Below are 24,426 nucleotides of genomic sequence, written 5' to 3'. Positions count from 1 at the left end.
AGGTGTATGTTGAGATTAGTGACAGACTGCCAGACCGTTTGCCCAACTACGTCTGAGACTTCCAGTTCCTCCATATTTCCTCCAATATTTGTGGTGGTTTATTTTTTTTATCTTAGTGTTTCTGGTGGGTGTATAATCTTTTCTAGTTGATACTTAGATTGTTTCTACTTGTTCCTGGCAGCCCTCCCTTCAGGTCAACCTCTTTACTCTTTCTAACAGCCCCCCCCAATCAGAAACTGCTAAAAACATTCTTTTTTGTGTGCTAATAGTTAAGAGAACTCAAAACCAGCTTGAATTACTCTTTTCCAAATGTGGGATACATTGCTCATCGGGGAGCCCTGCGTCCTTTAATGAAGACCAACACTAGGGAACAGACCTGGGTTCCTAAGGGTACATGTTTAGACTGTTCCACATAACTGGTGGAGCTGGTCAAAATGGCACCAGAGAAGAGGCTCCATAAAACATTGTAATAAAAGAATATGGCCATTTTCTTTAAAGGCTATGTGTTTATGTTATTTCTAAATCAGGAGAATTTCTGCTCTAGTATGACAGCATATTAAACAAGCTGTATGTGTCCTTTCCCCATAACTATATTGGATCCCAGTGTGGTTTGAATTTGTATTTCTTTATTAACTAATGATGGTAAGCACATTCTCATGTGTTTACTTTCCATGTGTGAATTTTACATTTTATTTAAAAATGTATTGAGGTATAATGGACATACAACAAAATGGACATATTTGAAGTGTACAGTTTGATAAGTTTTGCCTCATGTACGTCCATGAAACCATCACCAAAATCAAAATAATAAACATATCCATTAACCCAAAGAGTTTTCCCTTGCTCCTTCATAATCCCTCCCTCCTGCCTCTCTCCACTTTCTAAGGCAACCACTAATCTGTTTCTGTCACTTTAGGTTAGTTTGAGTTTTCTAGAATTTTATATAAATGGAATCACACAGTAAGTACTTTTTTTTGGCTTCTTTCGCTCATAGTTATCCATCTGTGTTACATGTAGCAATAGTTCATTTCTTTTAATTTCTTAGTAGTAATCCATTGTTTATACATAACCACAATTTAATACATTTACCTGTTAATGCACATTTGGGTTGTTTCTATTTTTTGTCTATTACAAATAAAGCCACTTGAACATTTGCAGATAAATTTGTATAGACATGTGCTTTATTTCTGTTTGGTAAAAACCAAGGGGGAAATGGCTGGGTCATACATTAGGTATTATACTTAACTTTTTAAAAAGCTTTCAAATTGTTTTTCCAAAATGGCTGTACCATTTTATATTTCCATCATCAGTATATGAAAGTTTCAGTTGCCCCAAATCCTTGCCAGCATTTGGTATCATCAGTCTTTTAAATTTTAGATATTTAGTTTAGGTTTTACATTTAGATTTCTAATCAATTTTTGTTAATTTTTTGTGTATGGTGCAAGGCATGGATCAGAGTTTGTTTTGGTTGGGTTGGTTTTTTGGTTTTTTTTGCATGTGGGTATCCAATGCATAGGGAATAGCATGCATTCTTTCACCATTAAGTATGATATTAGCTGTAGGTTGTTCATAGATGCCCTTTATCAATTTGAGGAAGTTCCCTTCTAGTCCTAGTTTTCTGAGTTTTTATTGAATGTAAATGTTAGAGTCTGTCTCATCCTTTTTCTGCATGTATCGAGATGATCATATGGTTTTTCTATTTCAGACTTAATGTTTAAAGTTACATTGATTGGTTTTTTAATGTTAAACCAACCTTGAATTCTTGGGATAAACCCGCCTGAGACCTCCAAATTTCCAACCATATTTTAAGTCGGACAATTTCTGCAGTTCTACTTTTCACACTGTATGGAAAAGTAATGAATTCATAAAATTTATCATCACATTTGTACTGTGGTACACATTAATAGTTTCAAGTTCATTACATTTAAATGATTTTCTGCCTTTACAAATAATTTCCAGACATTTTTAGGCCCGTTGCCAGAGGTTTCATCCTCATAAACAGAACTGAGCAAGTGAGGATTTATAACCTTGGAGGAACTCTGGGCATGTTGCCTCTCCCTCTCTTATCTCAGTCCACAGAGTTCATGTACTAAATAAAATTATACCTGAAGCAGAAAAGGAAGTTAATCTGCATGGCCCCAGTTACATCTTTGAATCCATTTTAGTTCAATATTCTTGAAAACCTTGAACCACCACGGAACTGATGACACAGTTAACTAAATTCATAAAGATACAACCAGTGAGAGGATTCATATTTAGACCACTTTACCTGCTCAGATAATAAACATCTATAAATTGATCTCTCAAATGAAATTTTCAGAAAAAATTTACCAATAGTTCTTTACCAATTCTTTTTACCAATAAAAGTTTTATTGTTCAATTAAGTATTTTTGATTTTCTCTTAGAAGGGCATTTGCTCAAGGAGACAATCATTTCTGAATCTTTTTTGTTTATTTATTTATTGTGTAGCTAATCCTATTTTAAACACCAATTTTTTCTTTGAAAATCACAAGCTTCAAGGTCACAGCTTTTCATGCTCTGCAAGAGAAACAAGACTAGCTAAAGCACACTTAAAGAATTTCAGTTTAAAAGCCATTCTAACACTTCATTTTCTTGTCTGTAACCTGTGTTTCACTCTTTAGAGAGCAAAACCAGTGAGACTTAAAGCATTTCCCAGCCCCAACCTTTCCCACTTCTAAAACTTCATTACACAGTATCTTGAAGGTGTGCTGGCTGACAATCTAGTGTGAACTTGAAGAAGTCCTTGGCCCACCACCTCATCTAATAGAACATCAAAAATGCCCCATTCCCAGAGTTACTTCGGCTCTCTTACCAGTTGGACTTCTGACCCATTGGTTTCCATTTGAATTTCTGCTGGAAAATCTTGGGTGCCTCTGCCACTTTGGCTAGAGTTGGAGGGATCAAATAATTTATTGTTTGAACTCAGACACTTTGGAGAGTGAAAAACATCTCCTAATCTTGCCTGGACAACAGGCATAAACCAAGCTTTTCTGAGCATGATCACCCTACCCAGAGCTAATAGAAGTGGCCAGGAAATTGTAAGTCTATCCACTTACATATTATAATTTCTTTTCAATTAGTATGCCAATTCTCATACTTAAGGAGGCAATGGACACAAGCCATTGAAACAATTTCTCATTTTCATCCACAAATTTATATTCCCACTGCCAAGAGTGAGCCTACTGCTACCTTGATATTCCAGGGTATTTTCTCCAGCAGTGTACCTATATCTCCCTCTAATTAACGTAGTCAGTTTAAGGTCTGGGGTTTTTGTGTTAGGTTCATTTCCAGCATCAATCTGTATTATCAAACAAAAATGATGGAAGGACAGTAGTAACAGGCAGAGTTAGAGGACAGGAAAGTTTCTGTAACAGAAAAGTACTAATGATCCCCAAAATGCAGGGAACTGCAAAGCATGCCAGAGGACAGGCTTTACAAACTGTCACACAGATGTACAGCTGATAATGATGATGCCATATACACAGGGTGAGGCTCTTCTAGGTGTGAGCTGCTCAATTTTGCCTTGTCAAGGGGAATTTTATACTTTCCTGTTCTATAGATTCAGACTCTGTGCTTCTTGTTAACAGGCACAACCAGTACAAAGCAACCCCAGTACATTCTTCCAATTTTACTGCGAGACAAGGTAAGGTAAATGTCAGTTTCCTAAGTTTCACATCCCCCAGCAGGACAAGATTTCATACCTGTCTGGGGTCCATTTCTAAATAAGTTCAGTGTTGCCAGGTCTTAAGATTTTTTTTTTTTAATGGTAGAACTCTCAATTTGTGTTAGATATTTCACCTTTTATTTTTATTTTAAGAATAATTCCAATTTTTAAATGATAGCCCTTAATTCTGATATCAAAACACTGCAAAAGCCGAACAAAATTAATCTGCAGACTCGTGACTGCTCTCCTACATACACATGGGTGATACCTTCAAGAGACATTGTGTTTGTGTTTGCACCTCTTTTTGCCAGTTATGTGTGTTAACTGTCATCATATGATTTTTTTTATTACATTAGTCCACGAAATATGAGCATTTAAAAAGAGAAAAGCTTGTTTTTTTCTATTAAAAAGATTAAATGCTTTGGAAAGACTCGCTACAATTAGTTCACTAAAAATTGCTGCCCGATAAGGAGTGGACAAAATAGCTGTGAAAACTGAGAGATATCTTAGCCCCTAAACAGCCTGAAGCAAAGCTTCTATGCTCCTTCTTTGAGAAGGAGTGAAATCTCAGCAGGAATGAGGGGCAGGAGGAATGAAGCAGATCTAGAAGGAAACTCAATATGAGGACACAGTACCAGGCTGGCCACCACTAAGTGCAACGAAATGCTTAATCTCATGGACCAACCTCTGAGAAGCGGCGTAAACTGTGCCTCTGGGCAGTATGTGAGGTACAGGTTGGGGAGAAAGCAAGAAGAATTTATCTCCCTGTTCTTATCTACCACTCTTCAAAGGCTCACCCCCAGAACCTAACTCCCTTGGCTGTCCAGGCTGCATAAGGCAGAATTCACCTTGACATCAATGGGCAGGAAGCAAGGGGGGCTCAGAGCGGCCTGCGAATGAGGGCCCGTTAGGCAGGGTAGCCTGGAACAGGAGAGCGGCGGCCAGAAGAATCTGAACTGAGCAAGTGTTTGATAAAAGGAGGAACTGGGAAAGAAACGGAAAGTATTCTGGACTCAGATTTCTTCATACATGTCTTTGACTTCTGGTCTACTTTAAAAATACCAATTCTGAACATTATATCGGGTGAATGGGTTAATACCAGAAAGATGGCAGAGAACGCCAATCAGCAAGTTCAAGGTGAAAGTAAAGGCCGCCCGGCCGTGCGTGGCTCAGCGGTTGAGCATCAACTTAGGATCCAGGAGATCACGGTTCAGTTCCCGGTCAGGGCACATGCCCAGGTGGGGGGCTCGATCCCCAGCAGGGGCCGTGCAGGAGGCAGCCGATCAGTGATGACTGTCTCATCATTGATGTTTCTGTCTCTCCCTCTCCCTTCCTCTCCCTGATATCAATAAAGATCTACTTAAAAAAAAAAAAAAAAGTAAAGGCCTTGGCCTTATAGCAAAGACAGTTAATTAACGTATCCTCTTGTGTTTTAAGTTGGAATAGAATGTTTACAGCTTATGTACATCTTTATGCAATTATTTCGTTTTTAATCAACTTTATAAATTAACTGATTGATCTTAATAATGTCAGTTAATAGAGCTCCTTTAATCTTTCTAAAAGATTAAGCTTTATTGATTTTTTTATAGTTCTTTGACTTTAATAGTGGGAGGATATTGATTTTTTAATAACTTTATTGGACTATAACTTACCTACCATAAAATTCACCCATTCAAAATGTACAATTTAGTGTTTTTAGTATATCCACAAAGTTGTGCAACCATCACCACCAATTCTAGAACGTGTTCATCACCCCAAAGAGAAAGCCTGTACACGTTAGTAGTCATTCTCCTTCTCCCTTCCCCACTAATCTACTTTCTGTCTCTATGGATTTGCCTGTTCTGGATGTTTCTTACAAATGGAATCATGCAAAATGTGGCCTTTTATGTCTGGCTTCTTTCACTCAGCATAATGTTTACAAATTTCATCTATGCTGTAGCATGTACCAGTACTTCATTCCTTTTTATTGTCAAGTAATACTTCATTGTTTAAATGTAAGGCATTTTGTTTATCCTTTCATCTTTTGATATCAGATATCAGGTTGACTCCAGTTTTTAGCTATAATCAATAATGCTGCTGTAAGTATTTGCATGCATGTTTTTTATATAGATACATGCTTTCAATTCTCCTGATAAATACCTAGGAATGGAATTACTGGGTCATATGGTAGCTCTATGTTTAACTTTTTGAGCAACTGCCAAAATTTTCCATAGTAGCTGCACCATTTTACATTCCCAACAGCAATGTATGCGAGGTCTAATTCCTCTACATCCTTGTCAGCACTTGCTATTTTCCATTTTTTGTCATAGCAATCCTAGTGGGTGTGAAGTAGCATTTCGATACTGTTTTGATTTTTATTTCCCTAATGACTAATGATGAGAATCTTTTCATATGCTTATTGGCCATTTGTATGTCTTCCTTGGAGGGATATCTATTTAAATTTTTTACCCATTTTTAATGGGATTGTTTTTTTAGAAAAAAGCTTTTTATATATTTTGGTTACAAATCCCTTATCAGATATGTAATTTGCAAATATTTTCTCATTCTGTAGGTTGTCTGTCCTCTTTATTGATGGTGTTCTCTGAAGCACAAAGTTTTAAATTTTGATGAAGTCCAATTTATCTATTTTTCTTTTGTTGCTTGTGTTCTTGTTACTATATCATAAACAATTGCCTGACCTAAGGTCATGAAGATTTCCTCCTATGTTTTCCTCTAAGAGTTTTTTTGCTAACTTTTACGTCTATGTTGATTATTTTAATCTATCTTGGAATGGATGGAATTTTTTTTGTTTTAAACATGTCTTTATTGATTTCAGAGAGAGGAAAGGAAGGGGAGAGAGAGAGATAGAAACATCAATGATGAGAGAGTCATTGATCGACTGCCTAGCCCGCAACCCGGCTGACTGGGAATCGAACCCCCATCTCCTGGATCCTAGGTCGATGCTCAACCGCTGAGCCACGCCCGGCCGGGCTGGAATTTAATGTTAACACTACTTACTTTCTTACTCCTATTCCTCCTCCCTATATTCAGGAAAACAAATGACAGTTTGATTCTGAATTTATTCACAAATGTGAGGCTGGGAACTGCCCTGGGAGGGGTGAGCATGAGAGCTATGAGGGATGTTGCAGGGATCCCATTCCCAGTAGGAGTTGGTAAAAGAAACAGGCCCAGCCACTGGCCTCCCTTAGAGCTCGAGGAGTAAGATTTCAACTACTCGTAAGAGGAAATGTGAGGGAAACACTAAGGTACTGCCAACATACCAGCCCAGGGCTTATCTGTTTCATAATTCCTAAGTATGTTTCCCCAAAGTTCAGATGGATGTGATTTTCACGTGCTCCTACAGTGAGCGAATACACCGTGATCCAATGAAATTAATACCTGTTATTTTATATATTGACTATAATAGGGGACAGCAAAATAGTGACTGTGTTATAAGCTTATATGACTTTTTGAACAGTTACTGAGCTGTTCAGCTCAGAATTTATAGCTTAGAATTTATATCAGAATTTAATACGTAAACATTGATAAAATTCTACATGAAGTCCTAAAAAAACTCTTAGCAAACTAATTTGTTAAAGGGTATCTATGAAAAATAACTACAGGAAACATAGTACTTAATGGTGAAATGTTAAAATTGTTTACTCTGAAATCAGGAACATATTGGAAGTCCTAGCCAATACACTAAGGCAAGAAAAATTAATAATGGGATTAAAAGTAGAAGAAATGATAAAATTGAATTACTTGAATTCTTAGAAAATAAAATCTACAGATTAATACTAGAATTATTAGGTTAGTTTAACAAGGACTTCAACACATGCATTTTGGGGGTGTACAAGTTAGCTCATAACAGTGGGCTGGAGGCTAAAGAGCTAAGTTCAAACCTCTGAAAGCACTACAGGTTTTTAGTCTGAGGAACTGAAGACTTTACAAACTCAATTAAAAACCCTGACCCAACTCAACTACTGATTGGTTTGAGGTGATCTGCCCTTCAATCAATCAGCTTAACTGAGGAAAGGGGGGCCCATCATTCATGGGAAATATCAGCCGGAGCCTTCTGCTTTTTCATTTAAGGTCTGTCATATAATAAAAGATTATTAGACATGCAAAGAAGAAGAAAAAAAATGACCAATGACCAAGAGAAAGTACTAATAATAGAAGTAAAGCCTTCCTTTCATTGAGGAGGTTTTAAATTATAGATTTAATTTATTTAAAAGTTATTGAATTATCTATTTGCTTGTGTCAATTTTGGAGAGTTGGGTCTTGCTAGAAAACTTTCCATTCAACTAATTTTTCAAAGTTATAATAATAAAGTTGTTTTTAATATCCTTTTGTGATCTTTTAATATCTAAAGGATTCTTTGAAAGTTGTTGAGATGTGCTGTATAGTTCAGCATTTGGTCAATTTAGCTTAATTTTCCATTTGTACTTGAAAAGTTCTACTTTTCTCCCAAATTTGCCTGTTCATTCCTGGTGCTCTCTTATGGTTTGTTATCTTAGCAATGGTTTCTTTTCTTTTCTTATTCTTTTCTTTTTAACGACACTGTGAAATATAGCATGCATTTTAGAAAAAAAGCATAATTCAAAAAATAGCTCCAAAACAAATAATCACATAATCCATCTTCCAGGTCAAGAATTAGAAATATTATCAGCATCCTAGAAGCCACATGTCCATGCCATTCTGACCACAATTCTATTGCTTCCTCACGATGTAACCATTATCCTGACTTGTAGCCACTTCCTTGCTTTTCTTTATAAATGCGCTGTCTCTGCATGCAACTCTAAAAGAGGGGGGGATTAGACCTAGGTTTAGGATTAGGTTTAGGATTAGGGTTAGGGATATGGTTAGGGTTAGGGTTAGGGTTAGGGTTAGGGAGATGGTTACTGTTAGGATTACACCTAGGGTTAGGGTTAGGGTTAGGATTAGGGTTAGGGAGAAGGATACTGTTAGGATTAGACCTAGGGTAATGACACTGTGAAATATAACATGCATCTTAGAAAAAAAGCATAATTCAAAAAATAGCTCCAAAACAAATAACCACATAACCCATCCTCCAGTTCAAGAACTAGAAATATTATCAGCATCCTAGAAGCCACATGTCCATGCCTTTCTGATCACAATTCTATCCCTTCCTCATGATGTAACCATTATCCTGACTTGTAGCCACTTCCTTGCTTTTCTTTATAAATGTGCTGTCTCTGCATGCATCTCTAAAAAGGGGGGGGGGGGTATTTTTACCTCTTTTTGAACTTTAAGTCTATAATTATATTGCATATATTGTTTTGTGTCTTTTTTTACTCAACGTCAGTTATGTAAGATTCATTTGTGTTTTTGTATGCATCTCCAACTTGTTCCTTTTGTTGCATTTTCGTTGATTTTTATTATTGTAAGTATAATATTCAATTGTATCAAGTTTATTTATCCACGCTGCAGTTGATTCTACTCTTTGCTGTTCTTGGTATTTTTGGGTTTTCTCGGTAATTTTTAAGAATCCTAAAGCCTGCAAGGCCTTGTTGCTTTACTGCCATATTTCTATTCCAAAGAATGTTGCTTACAAATACTGAAATATACACAGAATATTTGCTTTATGCAATATTAAAGAAATAGATCACAGTGCCTTTTAATAAAATATAGATGCAGTGTTACAACTTAGATATTTCATTAAACTCATTTCAAAGGAGATTTTTATGGAATTTGGAGGAAAAGTGGAACATTCAAAATACAAATGGAATATTAAGGAAAACTTATAAAATGTTGAACCATAAAGCAAGTCTCAAGTGTCCCAAATATTATTCCTTACACATGAGAGAATATCTTGCGTTTCTTTCCCTTTCAAGAATCAAACTTTACAAAGATCTGTTACTGCCAAACTTTTAATCTAGTCAATGAGTTTGTGAGTCATTGATTTGAAATTAATTTAAATAAGATGCGAGTCTGAAGTCCTTTAAGAGATTAGATATCATGGAATGAAAGGTACACAGCTAAAATGGGCAACACATTCTACATATCCTTCACCTAAAATTAATAATGCTTTCCAATGGTATTTTTATGGGAGAAAATTAGCTTCCTAGCACTCATAAACTTCAATGTAGTTAAACCTCATGAATATAAATACTAATTATTAACTTACTACATTATTAACTGAAATAAACTATTTCTTGTTTTTAAATTATAGGCAGTGTGGCTCAGTGGGTTGGGTGTCATCCCATGCCCCAGGAGGTTGCTGGTCCAATTCCTGGCCAAGGGCACATGCCCAGGCTTCAGCTTGATCCCCACCCCTGGTAGGGGGCGTGCAGGAGGCAGCCGACCAGTGTTTCCCTCTCATAGCGATGTTCCTTTCTCTCCCTCTTCCTTCCTCTCTCTCTAAAAATTAATAAACTATTCTTAAAAATAAATAAATGAATAAATAAATTATAGTATCGATTCCTTTGCAAGCAAACAAGGGAAAAGAATGTTCATATCATCCAGGTTTTCCAGTTTAGGACACTAGAGTATCTACTGCAGACTATCTTCAAGGAAAGCTACTTCAGACTCATTACTTTAAAGACTTTTTATGTCCCTGGGGATTAGATAACTTACATGTATTTCACCAGCAGAATGTAGTCTTATACTTTCTATGCCTGAGCCACTGATTGAATTATATTTGATTAAACTGCACAAGGACTTGACAGTTTTCCTTTTGAATACGTCCAAACTATGTCTATAGCCTTAGCACCATGATTAGAGAATCTGACGGTTAATCTCAAGTTATTAAATTTACAACTTATCTTTATCACTTGCCCTTGGAAACCTAACAGACATTTTAAACATTTGGGCCACAGGTAAATACCATTTTTTAAAGATTAAATTATTTTGGGATCAGAGGAATTGTAAAGAGATATTGTGGCTTGTCCAACAGATAAAAGCCCCTCAAATATACAAGACTTTCTGAGTAAGTCTGCTGCTAGCATTTTAGTAGAATTATCAGTCTGTCCTAGGATTCACTGTTTATGTACAAAAGATGCCAGCAAAAGAGACCATCCAAGGAAAATAACTTTTCATTCTTTGGACCTGGATTTTACTAATAAAGAAGAAATTCTGGACAACTAAAATAGTCATTCTAATAATGCCTATGGAGAGCCACCACTTGAAAGGCCCCCACCAAACATTTAAGGATGATGGCAAATCTCCTTGCCCCCAAAACCATACCACCCTAGAGTCAATGTAAAGTGTTCTAAGGTTAATCTTGGAAAACTATTTAAGGGCAGAGTACATAGTTGTATTTTCATTGTCAATGTCTATGCCAAACCAGAAAGCTAAGGCTGGACTTTCAGATCATTATACATTTCCATAAAAGACTTTCTTATGAGTTTAACCTGGATGAGTCATGCAAACTAAAAGAAAAAAAGTCATTAGTTCTTAATTATCCCAAATAAAGACTATTCCCACACAGACAGATATGGTCAAGTCCTCAGTTCAGTGGCTTTTATGACCGTACAAAGAAAGCTTTCATGATGTCACATGAGCCAGGAGGTTACTAGAACCTCATTTTAGCACTTTAGACTTAAGTAATCATTTTAACACACCTTAAATCCACATTTATTACCTAGAGATGGGAACAAGGGCTTGGAGGAGTTTCTGTTCTGGTGTAGCTTGGAACACAGCTGTACATGGACTTGGCAGGTTAATTGCAATGATCTGAGATGCACTGATTCCTATAGTTGCTGATTACTAGAGTTAATTTGCCTACCGGTGGGGGAAGACACTGAGGGAACTGACCTAACCAATGATGGCCATGGGTAGATGTCCAGCCAGCAGACAGGACATGATATCCAAAAGCTATGGCCACAAAGGCAGTTAAAAAGACCAAGTCAGCAACAGGAAGATGCATCCTAGAGTAACTTAAAACTGCTCTGGGCTACCATATACAGTTGTTCAGATTCACTGCACAACCTTAGATGATACCATTTACACAGATGGTGTGTCCCACCAGGCGGACCAAACATAGACTGAGAATGTGGGAAAAATAAATGTTTGTCCAATAGGTATGGGGAAACAGCTGGGACAGAGAACGTTTCCCAGTGGTTAGGAATTCAGAGGCAGGATTCTAGCCTAAGGAGATGGACCATAAAGGAAATATTTCTATCTTTCACAAAAATTCAGAATTTAAAACTCAGTTAAAGGTGAGTTCTTGAGGAAATGCCACTGGTTTGAGATACAGAGTCTTGGAAAAACACAGATCCCTGTACCCAGAACTAGCTAAGCATCGGAAAGGGTCAATGTGACCTGGCTGTAGTCTTTAGAAAGCGATTTCAGGTGCGAGGCTCCTTGAGGAGGTGATTTTCTCCTAGAATAAAGCTTCTCAACGTTTAATGTTCTCCTAATCCCCTAAGAGATTGTTAAAATGCAGATTCTGATTCAGTGTGCACTGCCGTGGAGCCTGAAGTGTGGATTTCTAACAAGCTAAGCTGGTCCACGGGCCACACTGAATAGCAAGGGCCTAGAACACCTGACGCCCTCTTCTTTCCACACGCAGGAGTCGCTTTTGCCCCATGCTGTCAGCCCAAAAGTCGTTTCTGAAAGTGGCAAGAGACTTAAACATTCTATGCACCTGTTTAATCACTTTTTTGATAAAAATAATATTACAGGTAAAGTTTTATTCAGGAGGAAATGAACCTTCTAAATGTCTCAAGAGCTTATCTACATAAGGGACCTCTCTCAACCCTACATGGTAAACAGAAATCACAAAATAAAATGGTGGCAACAAACCCAAAATATCAACACAATATAGATTAGCTCACCTTTTAAGAGACAATGACTATCAGATTGACTTTTTTCTAACATTTTATTATGAAAAATTTCAAACATGCAGCAAAGTTGAAAGAATTGTGCAGTAAACACCCATGTACCTACCACCCAGGTTCTACAATTAATATTTGCTTCACCTATCTCTCCATAGATTGACTTTTAAAAATCCAGTTACATGCCTTTATACAAAAGACATCTGAAAACAACATAGAAATTTGTGCCCGGCTGGGTGTGGCTCAGCGGTTGAGCATTGACCTGGGATCCAGGGGTTCAGAGTTCGATTACCGGTCAGGGCACATGCCCAGGTTTCGGGCTCCCTCCCCAGTTGGGGGCCTACAGGAGGCAGCCGATCAGTGACTCTCTCATCATTGATGTTTCTATCTCTTTCTCTCCTCTCCTTTCCTCTCTCTGAAATCAATAAAGGTATATTTAAAAAAAAAAAGAAATTTGTAACTATGTGTGGTGATGGAGGTTAACTAAGCTTATTGTGGTAATTATTTCCCAATATATACGTGTATCAAATCATTATATTTTACGCCTAAAAGTAATATATGTCAGTTACATCGCAATATAAAAAAGTAAATAAAAAAACTGAAAAGTTAAAAATAGGATTCAAAAGTCATTTGCACCTTTTTTATCTTTATTATGAGTTTGAGTTCTACATGTTTGAAAGAATGGGGGAAACCAAAAAATGAAAAGAATTAGCTCTGTACTCAATAATTTGAGGGTTCTTTCTTACAGCATCTACATCCACTGGCTTTCTCAATGGGCCCTTTGAGTAACAGCTCATTGTCATTGGCTCATGCCCATTTCATGCGGGCGTAGGCCCTCTGGCATTATCTGCTCTCCCACATTCTGGGGGGTCGCAGGCAGTGTCTCGCAGGTACTTGTACACAAATCTCTCCCGCCAGACGCTCGGAGGCCGCGGTCTGGGCACTGCAGCCTTCCACTGGGCTGCTGCCGCCCGGAGCTGTCCCCGCACCAGTCTCAGTACCCGCACAGCAGCACTGAGCTACCCAGTGGCCGCTAAGTGCCCTGGGGAGACAGAGCTTACTTACCTTTTATTATACACCGCATACACACAGAAAGGTTTTTAATGAAAATAATCACTATATGGCAATGAAGTGACCCTTTTCACACTTATACACTTGAATGACCAAAATGTGACCCACAAATCTAACTCAGAAATGCTCACCTCAATATATATTAAGCAACCACCTGGAATAGAGTGATTTAAAAGAAAAGAATCTGTCTCTTCTACAGAGGCTTGATTTTGAAATCTTAATCCACTTAAGTATCCCACATTCCCATTAGTGTAAACATAGTGGCATCCAAACCCTCGAGAAGCTGGAATGTCACGTCTTTGTTTCCAGCGTAGCGGGGTTGGGCCGCTGCATATTTACAGCAAGGAGTATGATCTGAGGTTAAGACTTCTTCCTCTCTCTGCAGTATCTGTTCCATCTTCTTTTCCCCCCAACATTATTTCATTATTCTTATAATTTTTTTGCTGTATCAGATTAACTGTTAGTTGACAAAAATAAAACAAAACAAAAAAACACCCCTCAATTTAATCATTCATTTCACAGTCATTTTCTTAATTATTTTACTATAGACCTGAGAACTGTGTCTGTTCAGAGTGGCGATAAACATGATTATACCTGCAAAAGACTCATGAGTCAATTTCAGTTGCCTTTTCTGGGTTATAACTATTTAATCAGGCTGGCATAAGTCATCAAGCAGAAGGGGGTTCATATGGCCACCAAACTGTCATCTGCAGCCACAGTGTGTGCAAAAGAAAGGTCAGAAGATAAGAGCCCCTGTTTCAGGAAAGCATCCTAGGAACTTGTTTGCAAAACAAGGAATTTTGAGGAATGCACTAACCACTCTGCCTCTAGACTTGAACAGCAATATCCAGCTGGATTTCCAGCCTCCAGCCCGCCCTGCTCACTTCACACTGGACAACCCGCACAATCCACATTGGCAAGAGCCAATTCCTTCACCTACCCTGTTGCTACTGCTTCTCCTGAATAATAGAGATTTTGTACAATGAAGTGGGTTTTGTATACTCACAAAGGCTCAGTTGTCTAAAGTCTGAAGTCAAAGGGAGATTATTCTGTCAGCAACCAAGGACCTTTCAGTTCAGTCCTGAACAGGTGTTTCTTCCAATTACAACCCAAAGTTTTACATTTGTTTTCCTGTCCCTATAAAGTTTACTCGTGCCACTAAATGTGTAAATGTGTATAGACAGAATTTTGCCACACCCTAGATTCTCTAATTGTTTAATATATCCTACAGTGTCTAACATATCACATCCTTAAAGCCATCCATCTATCTTTACATTTCAAAAATCTGGACATAAGGTCAACATACACTTATGCTTGAAATTTAAATAAGTACAATAAAATGTGAAAACTGTATGCCCATTAAAAATTAGATAGGAGAGAACAGGGCATTTGGGGAACACAATAATTAATTCAGGATAGTGGCAGCCGAGGTTGATGGAGGAGAGGGGACAGAGATGAGGCTGGGGGGATAAGCAAGGACTTGGTCAGAACAGCCTTGCATGCCATGCCGAGGAAGTTTTCTTTAAAGCTGGTGCCATTGAAAGACTTAATCAGGGGAATGTGCCCTGCTTCGTATTTTTGCATTATCTTAATTTTTTTTTAAGTTAGAGTTGACATACAGTATTATATTAGTTTCAGGTATACAACATAGTGATTTGACATTTATATAACTTATAACGTGATCACCGCAAAAAAGTCTAGGATTATCTTTTGATATAGTACAGGAAATGCATCGCCTGGAGGAGATGGAAGCAAGAAAGCCAATTAGATGGTTGTTTGCTAATCTAGGCTTGATATGAGGGTTGCTGGAACCAAAGTAGCAGGGCTAAAGATAGAGAGAAATGAATGGATTTCTAAAGGGGTGGAATAGACCCATTAACTGGATGTAGGGGCTAACAAGAGGGGAGAACCTTAAAAAACAAGTAGGTATCCCTCTCCTCAGTGATCTCTGGAAAATGTGGAAAATAGACCCTCCTGGTGTACAAATTTGGTGTTCTGTGGAAAAGAGTAACTTAAGGTAAAATGGGCGATGGTAATCAGAACGTGTGCTAAAAGGTAACACCAAAAGAAAAGTTTAGAGGAGAAATGTGCTTAGTAGGGAATTATTTTTCCTGGTTTCTGATTGCAGTGGGACTGCAATCATAAGAAGAGCAGCTTGATAATCCCAAACACAAAATACAGGAAAAGAAAGAGTTCCCCTGCTCAAACCAAGATGTACTCAAAAAAGTGCTGAGAATGTTGTTGATGGCTTAAAATAACCCAAAAATCCCTTAGATCTCCTGACACTAAAACATTGCCAGACGCTGTGAAATCTCAGTCTTCTCATGCTCAGCGAAGAACTAACATTTATTATTTTTAGTTAAATCTTTCCAAAGCACCATGTTAAGAATTTATTAGGAAAGAAATATTACACAAAATAAGGAAAGGGTCGAGGAAAGAAAAATAAGCAACCACAAAAGAAAAAATACAAGTGACTAATAATACATGAAAAATGTTGCATCCTAAAGTGAAAATTATAAAGAGATATCATGTGATGTCCATCAGATTGGCAGACGTTTTTAAAATATAGAAGAGTAATACCCTTTATTGGCAATAGTGTGAAGGCCATGGTCATACAGATCTGGTCAACTTGCTACAGTCTTCATATAAAGACAGTCATGAAGACAATTTTCTAGTAGAGAGAAACTCTAAACAACATAAATGTCAATGTCAACAAATGGGGAATTTGTTAAATAAATCATGAGTAAGGACTCTGGAGCCAAGCTACTTGATTTTGAATCCCAATCCCATTCCTTCCTTAGTCGACCTGTCTACCTTCTGTGTGGCTCAGTTTCCTCCCTGTCTATAAAATGGGGTAGTTGTTAGATTAATAAATGCGTGGAGAGTTTATAGGAATATTCCTGGCACATCTTCAGTGACCCATAAGTATTAATAATTTTCATGGTTAGTATGACCATTGGCCATCAATACTTATCGTTAGAAGGGGAAGGAAGGTTAAGTCTCTATCTAGGACCTTGATGAAGGTAGGTGGTAGTCTGAGTGTTGGGGGTTCTTGTACAAAATATGGGTGCTGGGAAGGAGAAGAGCCAAGGTAATAGAGGAAGGTATAAAAAAAGAGGGCAATGGGAAACTCACCACAAACAGGATCTGTTTGACACTCTTGCCTGGCCTGGCTGTGCTTTAGATCACCTCTACCAGACCATCAGTAAATGAAGATTAAGCAATCAGGAGGCAGGCTTTTTAGTCTCAAGGAAGTGCGATGCTCAGGACAACTCAGTATTTAACAATAGCTTTGGATTAAGAAGACTTAAGGTTTCCCAAAGTTGATTTTCCAAAAGACATATCAAATTCTTCAAGTGTTGTTTTTTACCTTCCTATCATGGTAGGATGGTGACTTTGTAAGATGTGAGTTTGACTTAGTTGATGCCTTCCTTCCCTTGAGTTTCTGGGTTCAATTGTACAAAGTATAGATTTAAAGGCAGGGGAAAAGCCTTAGAGATAATTTAGCTCAGGGATTATCAGCCTTGGTGTGTATTGGCTCCTTTAACAGACTAATATTTCATAAGGGGGGGACACACACAGACTAATAAGGCTGTTAAGGTGCTCTCCTCACTCCCCATGTCCTCCCCAGAATCCTCTTCTCCTTGTGTCTGCTTCCCAGTCTGTGTGCTCTTTTGTTTTTAAATGCATAAAATGAAAAGAAAAAAAAAAAAAAGGATTACAAAGGAAACCAATTCCATTGAGCATAAACAGTAAGTTGAGATATCCACAACAACTGAAAATATCAGTGATTTGTACTGGTGACGAAGTCATAGCCACTGCCATACTAGTGGAGCTTGCATTTATAATGAAAGAAACAGCTAAATTTCAGTTCTAAGCTAATAAAAATAAAGGTGCAATTTTCTTCCATTTCAGATTCTATCCATAGACACCAGGTTAAGAACCCTGATCTAGTGTGAAGCCATCCTGTCACAGATCACCAAACTGTAGCCAACCTTTTGGCCCCGATATATTGTCCAATTACATAGCAAGCTAGTAGCAGGTTGAAGGCCTAGGACAATGTGCATTCCCTTACTCCAAACCGATGCCTGTTGACTGAAATTGAAATAGGACAACGAATGGGTCCAGGCTGCCTGTCACTACTTGAGCCAATTAAGAAGAGGCAGGGTTGAATCGTACATGAGTGTTTATTCTAATAATGCGGACAGTATGGGAAAGCAGCAGGATCTGTCCACAGAAAATCTGCTCCCCCCTCTCCTCCCATAAGCCAGCTGCTTATATTGGGCAGAAGGACAAAGATTACTTGGGAAAGTAGGGATACAGGCTGGGTAAGCAGGCAAGGTATAATGGGTGCAGGTTACAGGCAATGCAGCTGGGGGTCACAAAGGGTGGTTGCTTTGGGGACCCCCATTGTTTTGGGAACAAGATTGTTAATCTTTCCATGATGATAGGCAGTTCTTGGAAAAGGAGAATAGACTGCATTCTGAGGTTAACTTCCATGTCCCAGGGTGTACAACGCTCAGCCAGGTTAGAATGTGCTCTCTTTCAGAACAGAACAATCACGGTTAGCAGAGCATGATTAATAGTTCTTATAGCTACCCCTAGTCCCTACTATTCTATTTCTGCCCCTAACAAAACCTCAAGCATCTAGGCTTGGAGGCAACATATAAATAACAGAAGCCAAGCCAAATTATTTTGGAACAAAAGTAAAATTTGGACTTATACCATTTGGTGTTTTCTTTAAAAAGAGCTTTTACCTGCTAATAGAAATTACAACCAATACTTCCTGAGATCCAGTGAGGTCTCTGTAAGCTGTTTGCAGTAAAATTTAATATTTGGCAAATTAAGAGAGCCTCTCTGGGCTACTTTTGGAGTTCTTTTTATGGACATGCATGATTCCTTCATATTTCAATAAAATCTTGAGATCCATGAACCCAAATTTTGGAAATATATTTCTGAGACACTCTGCCTGTGAACGTCCTTTAAAAAGATGCATCAGTGACAGGGAGGACTGTAATTAGAGCACTTATTCCTGTTATTAAAAAGCCAAAGAAGCATCCAATAAAATTTCTCCAAAGATAAATGATGCTTTTGACTGCTCATTAATTACAGTATAGCCCAGTTCTTCACATACGATAATGTCCCATCCAAATAGTCCAGACTATGTATAAAATCTGGTTTGTGTAGAAGAAAACTTGGTTATGAAAAAGTGTTCCAGAGCATTCTTTCCCTTGCTAATTCTCTAACTTTATCTTAGGCTCTCCAGTTTAACTTCTAGTCAGTCTGTTAGTCAGTCCACAAATATGTTTTTAAAGGTCTTCCCTCTGTCAATAATTGTTCAAGGCTGTAGTAACTATATTTTCTTTTATCTCCATATTCTTGATGCCCTGGTATTTTGGCACCTGTGGACTGGGGAAACCGCCCCGTTTAGAGTCAACTAATTCCTAGAGATAACAATTTGCCTGCCAGAACGCCTTTGATAGGCAGACCAAGCAAGTCCCAGTCCATTGCCCCCACCTGTCTCCTTTTATGAGACCTCTACAGTCTGGGACACCATCTCCTGCCCCAGTCACTACAGGACCAGGTACCAGGCAATGGGGACCACCCCTATAACCCAGAGCCTACTGGAATTATTCAAAATATCCAATTATAAGCTTGTTCTGCCTGTTTACCCTGCATCTCCCATTTCTTCCCTCAAAAACTACAGTAAAGGCTCCTGCCTGCAGTTCCCCCCTCCCTCCCTGATCATCTGGCTTCGGACCTTCCCTGCGAGGCAGTGCGTGGTGAGACATGCCTCCTTTCTAGGGGACTGTGAACACTGAAAAATAACTTCTTCCTTCATGGCAAGCATTTTTGTGTCTGTGTGTCATCCTACACCTGCTCAAAGCAAATTCCAGCGCATTTTAAGAGCATAGACCCTGGGAGAACAGCAGCAAATAAGACAGACCAAATCCTCACCTTGAAGGAGCTTGTATTTTAATCTAGGATGTTAACCTAACAATAAAAAGCCAAAGTGGGAGGCAACAAACGTTTACTTGAGATCACAGAATTGCAGTTCGGGGGCACAGATTCAGGAGGCAGAAACCCAAATTGTATCCCAATTACAGTGTGAAGGAAAGGGGGGGGAAATAATTACACAAACAGGAGAAAGGAATTTCTATTGGTGTTAACAAGCTGAGTTACTCTTTAGCTGTACTTGGCTGACAATGGACTTTATCTTCAGAAAGAGTGTGCAGAGTTATCAGTCCTGTGTCCACAATGTCTGCTTTCCTGTTAGTTTTACAAACTTGTTTGGAAGACAGCATTGGTTTGGCACAGCCCAAAGGTTATTTTGCCCAGCACAAGCATTCCAAAGGTTCAAGGAGCAAGACCTGCAAGCAGTTCTGGTTTGGCTGCTCCAGCTCTTTTTAAAAATGGCTCCACTAATGTCAGCTTTTCACAAAGGTGTATACGTTTGCATGGGGCCTACAGGGCTCTAAGATAAAAGGTACGTAGGTGTGACCAAAGCCCATTCTTTTTCTCCTCACCTGGCATTTCCTGCTAGCCTGCGGGTTAAGAGTGGTAGGTGAGAACTGGGGAGTCACAGAACTTAATCCTGTTTCTCTATCACCTGGATAAAGACCAGGCCCTTTGCCTGGACTGGACTACACCTAGTGTGGGCTGAGGAGGTAGGAGAGGCATGGGGTCATTGTCATTCTGTCTTGCCAGATGATTGGAGAGATACAAGATGATTAGGAAGGGTTGCCAATTCCTTTCCTGAGTGCTTCCTGCCTCACCAGTTACCCCCAAACCCAACTCAAGCAAGATGATGAGGGAAGCAATTTAAAAATTATTATTATTATATTAAATATATATCTTTATTGATTTCAGAGAGAGGAACGGAGAAAGACAGAAACATCAATGATGAGAGAGTCATTGATCGAGCCCGCAACGCGGGCATGTGCCTTGACCAGGAATCGAACCTCGATCGCCTGGATCCTAGGTCGATGCTCAACCGCTGAGCCACGCCCGGCTGGGCGATTATTATTATTATTTTTTAAATATGTCTTTATTGATTTCAGAGAGAGGAAAGGAGAGGGAGAGAGAGAGACAGAAACATCAATGATGAGAGAGTCGTTGATCAAGCCCGCAACCCGGGCATGTGCCCTGACCGGGAATCGAACCCCGATCGCCTTGATCCTAGGTCGATGCTCAACCACTGAGCCACGCCCGGCCAGGCAGCAATTTAAAAATTAAGTGAAGGGTCAGGTAGATGGTACAAAGCACCATGGTATGGAAGGAACAGGAGTGATGCCTTGGTCTGACCTATTCTCACCCCTGTGTGTAGCATGGGAAAGAGGCTCCACTGAGTTAGGCGTTTTGTTCGGCCACCTCTCCAGAGGGGTGCCCTTCTCACGCCCCATGTCCTCCCCAGAATCCCTTTCTCCTTATGTCTGCTTTCCAGTCTGTGTGCTCTTTTGCTCCCTCAGGAAAAGAGTTCCTTCTGCCTCCTTCCAAACTGGACATCCCAGGGCCGCGGCCAGGTACGAATGCCAACTTGCCTTACTTCAGCCTTGCCCTCTTGGGGTGGATGGACCCTGAGAGCCCCGAGTTCGGGAGGTGGTGCAGGCTGCTTCCTCGGCCGGTCTCCACAAGCCAGGGCTGGGGCTCCTCTCCTCACCGGTTCCCTCAGAGCAGAAACGCCTCAGCAAAGCAGGCGTTGGGTTTTGTCCCTGAAGACAACGCAGTCTAGCCTCACATGAGGAATGTATATTCCTCCCATTAACATCGGTTTGACTGTGCTCATTTCATAACTGGAACCCTCGCTTTACTTTGCTAAGGAGCCTTGGGCCACTGCCTGGGCTTGGCTTATGTCATGAGTCACAGTGTCAGCTGTGAATCCTTTTATTTTAGTCATCCGGGACAGCTTTCTGATTCCCAGATCTGTCTAGTGGAAGGGAGGACAGGAAGATGTGTGAAATTATTCCTCCTGCTTGTGATTTCCTCGCTTCATATACTCCTCCTTTCCTAACGTGTCCTCAGAAGGCACAGACAGTTAGGTGGGGCCATGCAAACAGCATTAGGCAAGACTACTTTTCCACTTGTCTCTGTCAGGGACCTACAGGAAACACCTGGTCTGCACAAAGGATGTAACTGAAGAGAATTTAATAAAGGGACTGTTTACAGAGTTGCAAACAGACTTAAGAGAACCCAACAAGGAAGGGTGAAGACCCGGGACAGGCAAGAGCAGGCGGCCAATACCTCACCTAGGCCATGGGCAAGGGCGCATGGTGTTACTAGGCCCAGGGAGCGCTGTAGCTGTGAAAGAAGGGACACTCAAAAGTTGTAGCAAAAGGGACGCAACCAGTGCAAAAACCTTGTCCTGGCAAAGAGGCCCAGTGGGAGGCAGAAGTCACCTCTCTTCCTTCCTGCTCCCTGATCTCCTTCCAGCATCACCCACTGGCCAAAGCCAACTGGAAGCCAGCGGGCAAGGAACCAGGGCACAACGGAAGGCAAAAAAGGTGGAGAACGGAGGGGCAACCGACACAGTCAACACCTGAAAGTTTTAGAAAATGGCCCATTTATCCCACAGAGCAAGCCACTATGTACAGCTTCCTAAAGAAATGCAACATGGTTGCGCGGAAGTTTAATAGGTAGGTGGCATATAGGGCACCTGGTTCCAAATCTCACGACAGGTGGGATATGGGCTTGTTTTCCCACCGCTCCACGCCTTAGCTCCTCACTCTGCATTCAATGTCTGTATCGGGGACCACAAAACTCTGTGTCGACAGGTACGTGTTTCCAGAATCAGGTTTTTGGGAAGGCTGTGCTGTCCAGTGCCCCACCCGTCCCCCATCCTGCCTATACGCCCGTCACGGGACTCCCTCAGATAGCCTTGCTGACAGCTTTCCTGGTCTATCTAAGTACTTTGGAAACCGACTGTTTAACCATCTCCTGAGGGAAACTTTTTAGTCAAACAACTCTTTTAAAAAGTTGTTAGCATTACAGTAACATTGAGTGAAATTTTTCCTGTTCCAAGTGACAAGTTTCGCCAAAGTTGGGTCCTAAAAGGACAACTTAAAAGTTGAAGTTACAGGTTAGCCTGTCATTTCAAGGTGACTGAACACGGTGCGTGCCGTCTGGCCCTGCTTTCACTGAATGAGGCCTGGAAGCCCAGAGAGTGTCACTGGCTGCTGCTGCAGAACAAAACCAATTCACGAGTGGAGTGAAGGTGCTGGGTGAAGGGAATGAAGAAATTAACCAAGGGCTAGATACCGGTAGAGAATAGAGTGGGGTGCAATGACACTGCTGTTAAAAACGACTAGCTAAGGCCCGGGCAGGGTGGCTCAGTTGGTTGGGCCTTGCCCTGTGCACCAGGAGGTCACCAGTTCAGTTCCTGGTCAGGGCACATGCCTGGGTTGCAGGCTCCATCCAGTTGATGTTTCCATCTCTCTCTTCCTCTCCCCTCCTCTCTCTAAAAACCGATAAACTATTCTTTTAAAAAAAAATAAAAAATTGCTAGCTAAGTGTTCCAAAAGAAGAGAAACAGCATAAAATTAAACAAAATATTTGCAGCACACAGGAATCAAAAATGTCCACAAAAAAATCAAACTAGAAGATTCAGTGAATTTCGTTTGATTCCTATAGATCTACTCTTAACCTTTCTCCCCTCTGCTGTGTACCCCAGGAGGCTGACCTATTGGACGACATCAACTGCCCTCTGGCTCCTGATTAAATTAAGCCATTCGGACTGGGCAGGAGATTGGAGGGGAGGAGAGTAAGACTGGACTATCCCCACCTTCCATTCTCCCTCTCTGTGGGGTCCCTGCAGGCTAGCTGCATTCCTCAACTCAAGGCCATAGCCCCAGGCACACTGCCCTCTCTACAAAGTTCTATCTTTCTGGATTTTAGTAGCTCTCTCCCCTTCAGGCCTGGGCACTGCAAAATCCTTGTGGTTTCCCACATCCTGCTCACAATGTTGTAAATACTAGGTCCTGTTCATTATTGAATTGCCCAGTTGAAATGCACCATCCGTTTCCTGCCAGGACCCCAACGCACACACTCAGTCCCATTCATCTCCCAGCAAACATTTACTGAGTAACTACTATATGCTGAGGAGAATAGAATGATAAATTAGACATTTAATACTCTTGAGGGGCAGTCTGGGAGGTGGAGAGAGCCACAGGAACAGATGGTTATGTCACATTTTGATACGTGATGTAGACATGCATTGGATGGAGAGGTGGGGGTGTAAAATGGGGGCACTGGCAGACTCGAGATAAGGTTTCTGGGTGGAGATGGGGTCAGACAAACTTAGGAACAGGAAGGTGGTAGGGAGTGGTCAGGAGCTGGAAGAGAAGTTTACAGCCGTGGACATCAGGGCCAGTCAGGTGGTGGTAAAGGATTGGAGTGGAGAGCTAGGCTGGCCCAGACCACAGAAAGCCCTGTACTGCGGGGAAGGGTCCTTCTGCTCCATTCTCCCTCTCTCCTCACCAAGGGAAAAGTAATGACACGGAGCAGGGGTGGGGAGGGGGAGTCCACAGCCTCTTACTCTTAGCCCTTAACCCTGCCCACTACCAGGGCTTTGCACTCCTACTTTCCTGGCCTAAAAGCTGTCTCTCCCCTTGAAAACCAGCCCACGCACTTTCTAGGCATTCTAAGGACTGTCAAAATGGCACTAAGACTGGCCTGGGGAGATGAGCTGCAGGAGAGGGCTAGACCCAGACGTTTCCAAATGTTAGGAGTCCTAACAGCTAGAGCCCCATTTTCTTTAATAGCCGTAGATGACACAGGCACTTTTCTTGTCCAGTGGGGCATGGGTGATAATAATGTTGGGAGAGAGGGCAGGGAGCGAGGTTCACTTCGTTAAGGTAGGGGCTTCGGTCCAGATTGTTTTGGGCAGGTAGACACTTT

The sequence above is a fragment of the Miniopterus schreibersii genome, assembly GCF_964146895.1.
Source record: "Miniopterus schreibersii genome assembly, chromosome: 7".
Lineage (NCBI taxonomy): Eukaryota > Metazoa > Chordata > Mammalia > Chiroptera > Miniopteridae > Miniopterus > Miniopterus schreibersii.
The sequence above is the reverse complement of the archived record's forward strand: the minus strand, read 5'-3'. Positions refer to the sequence as shown.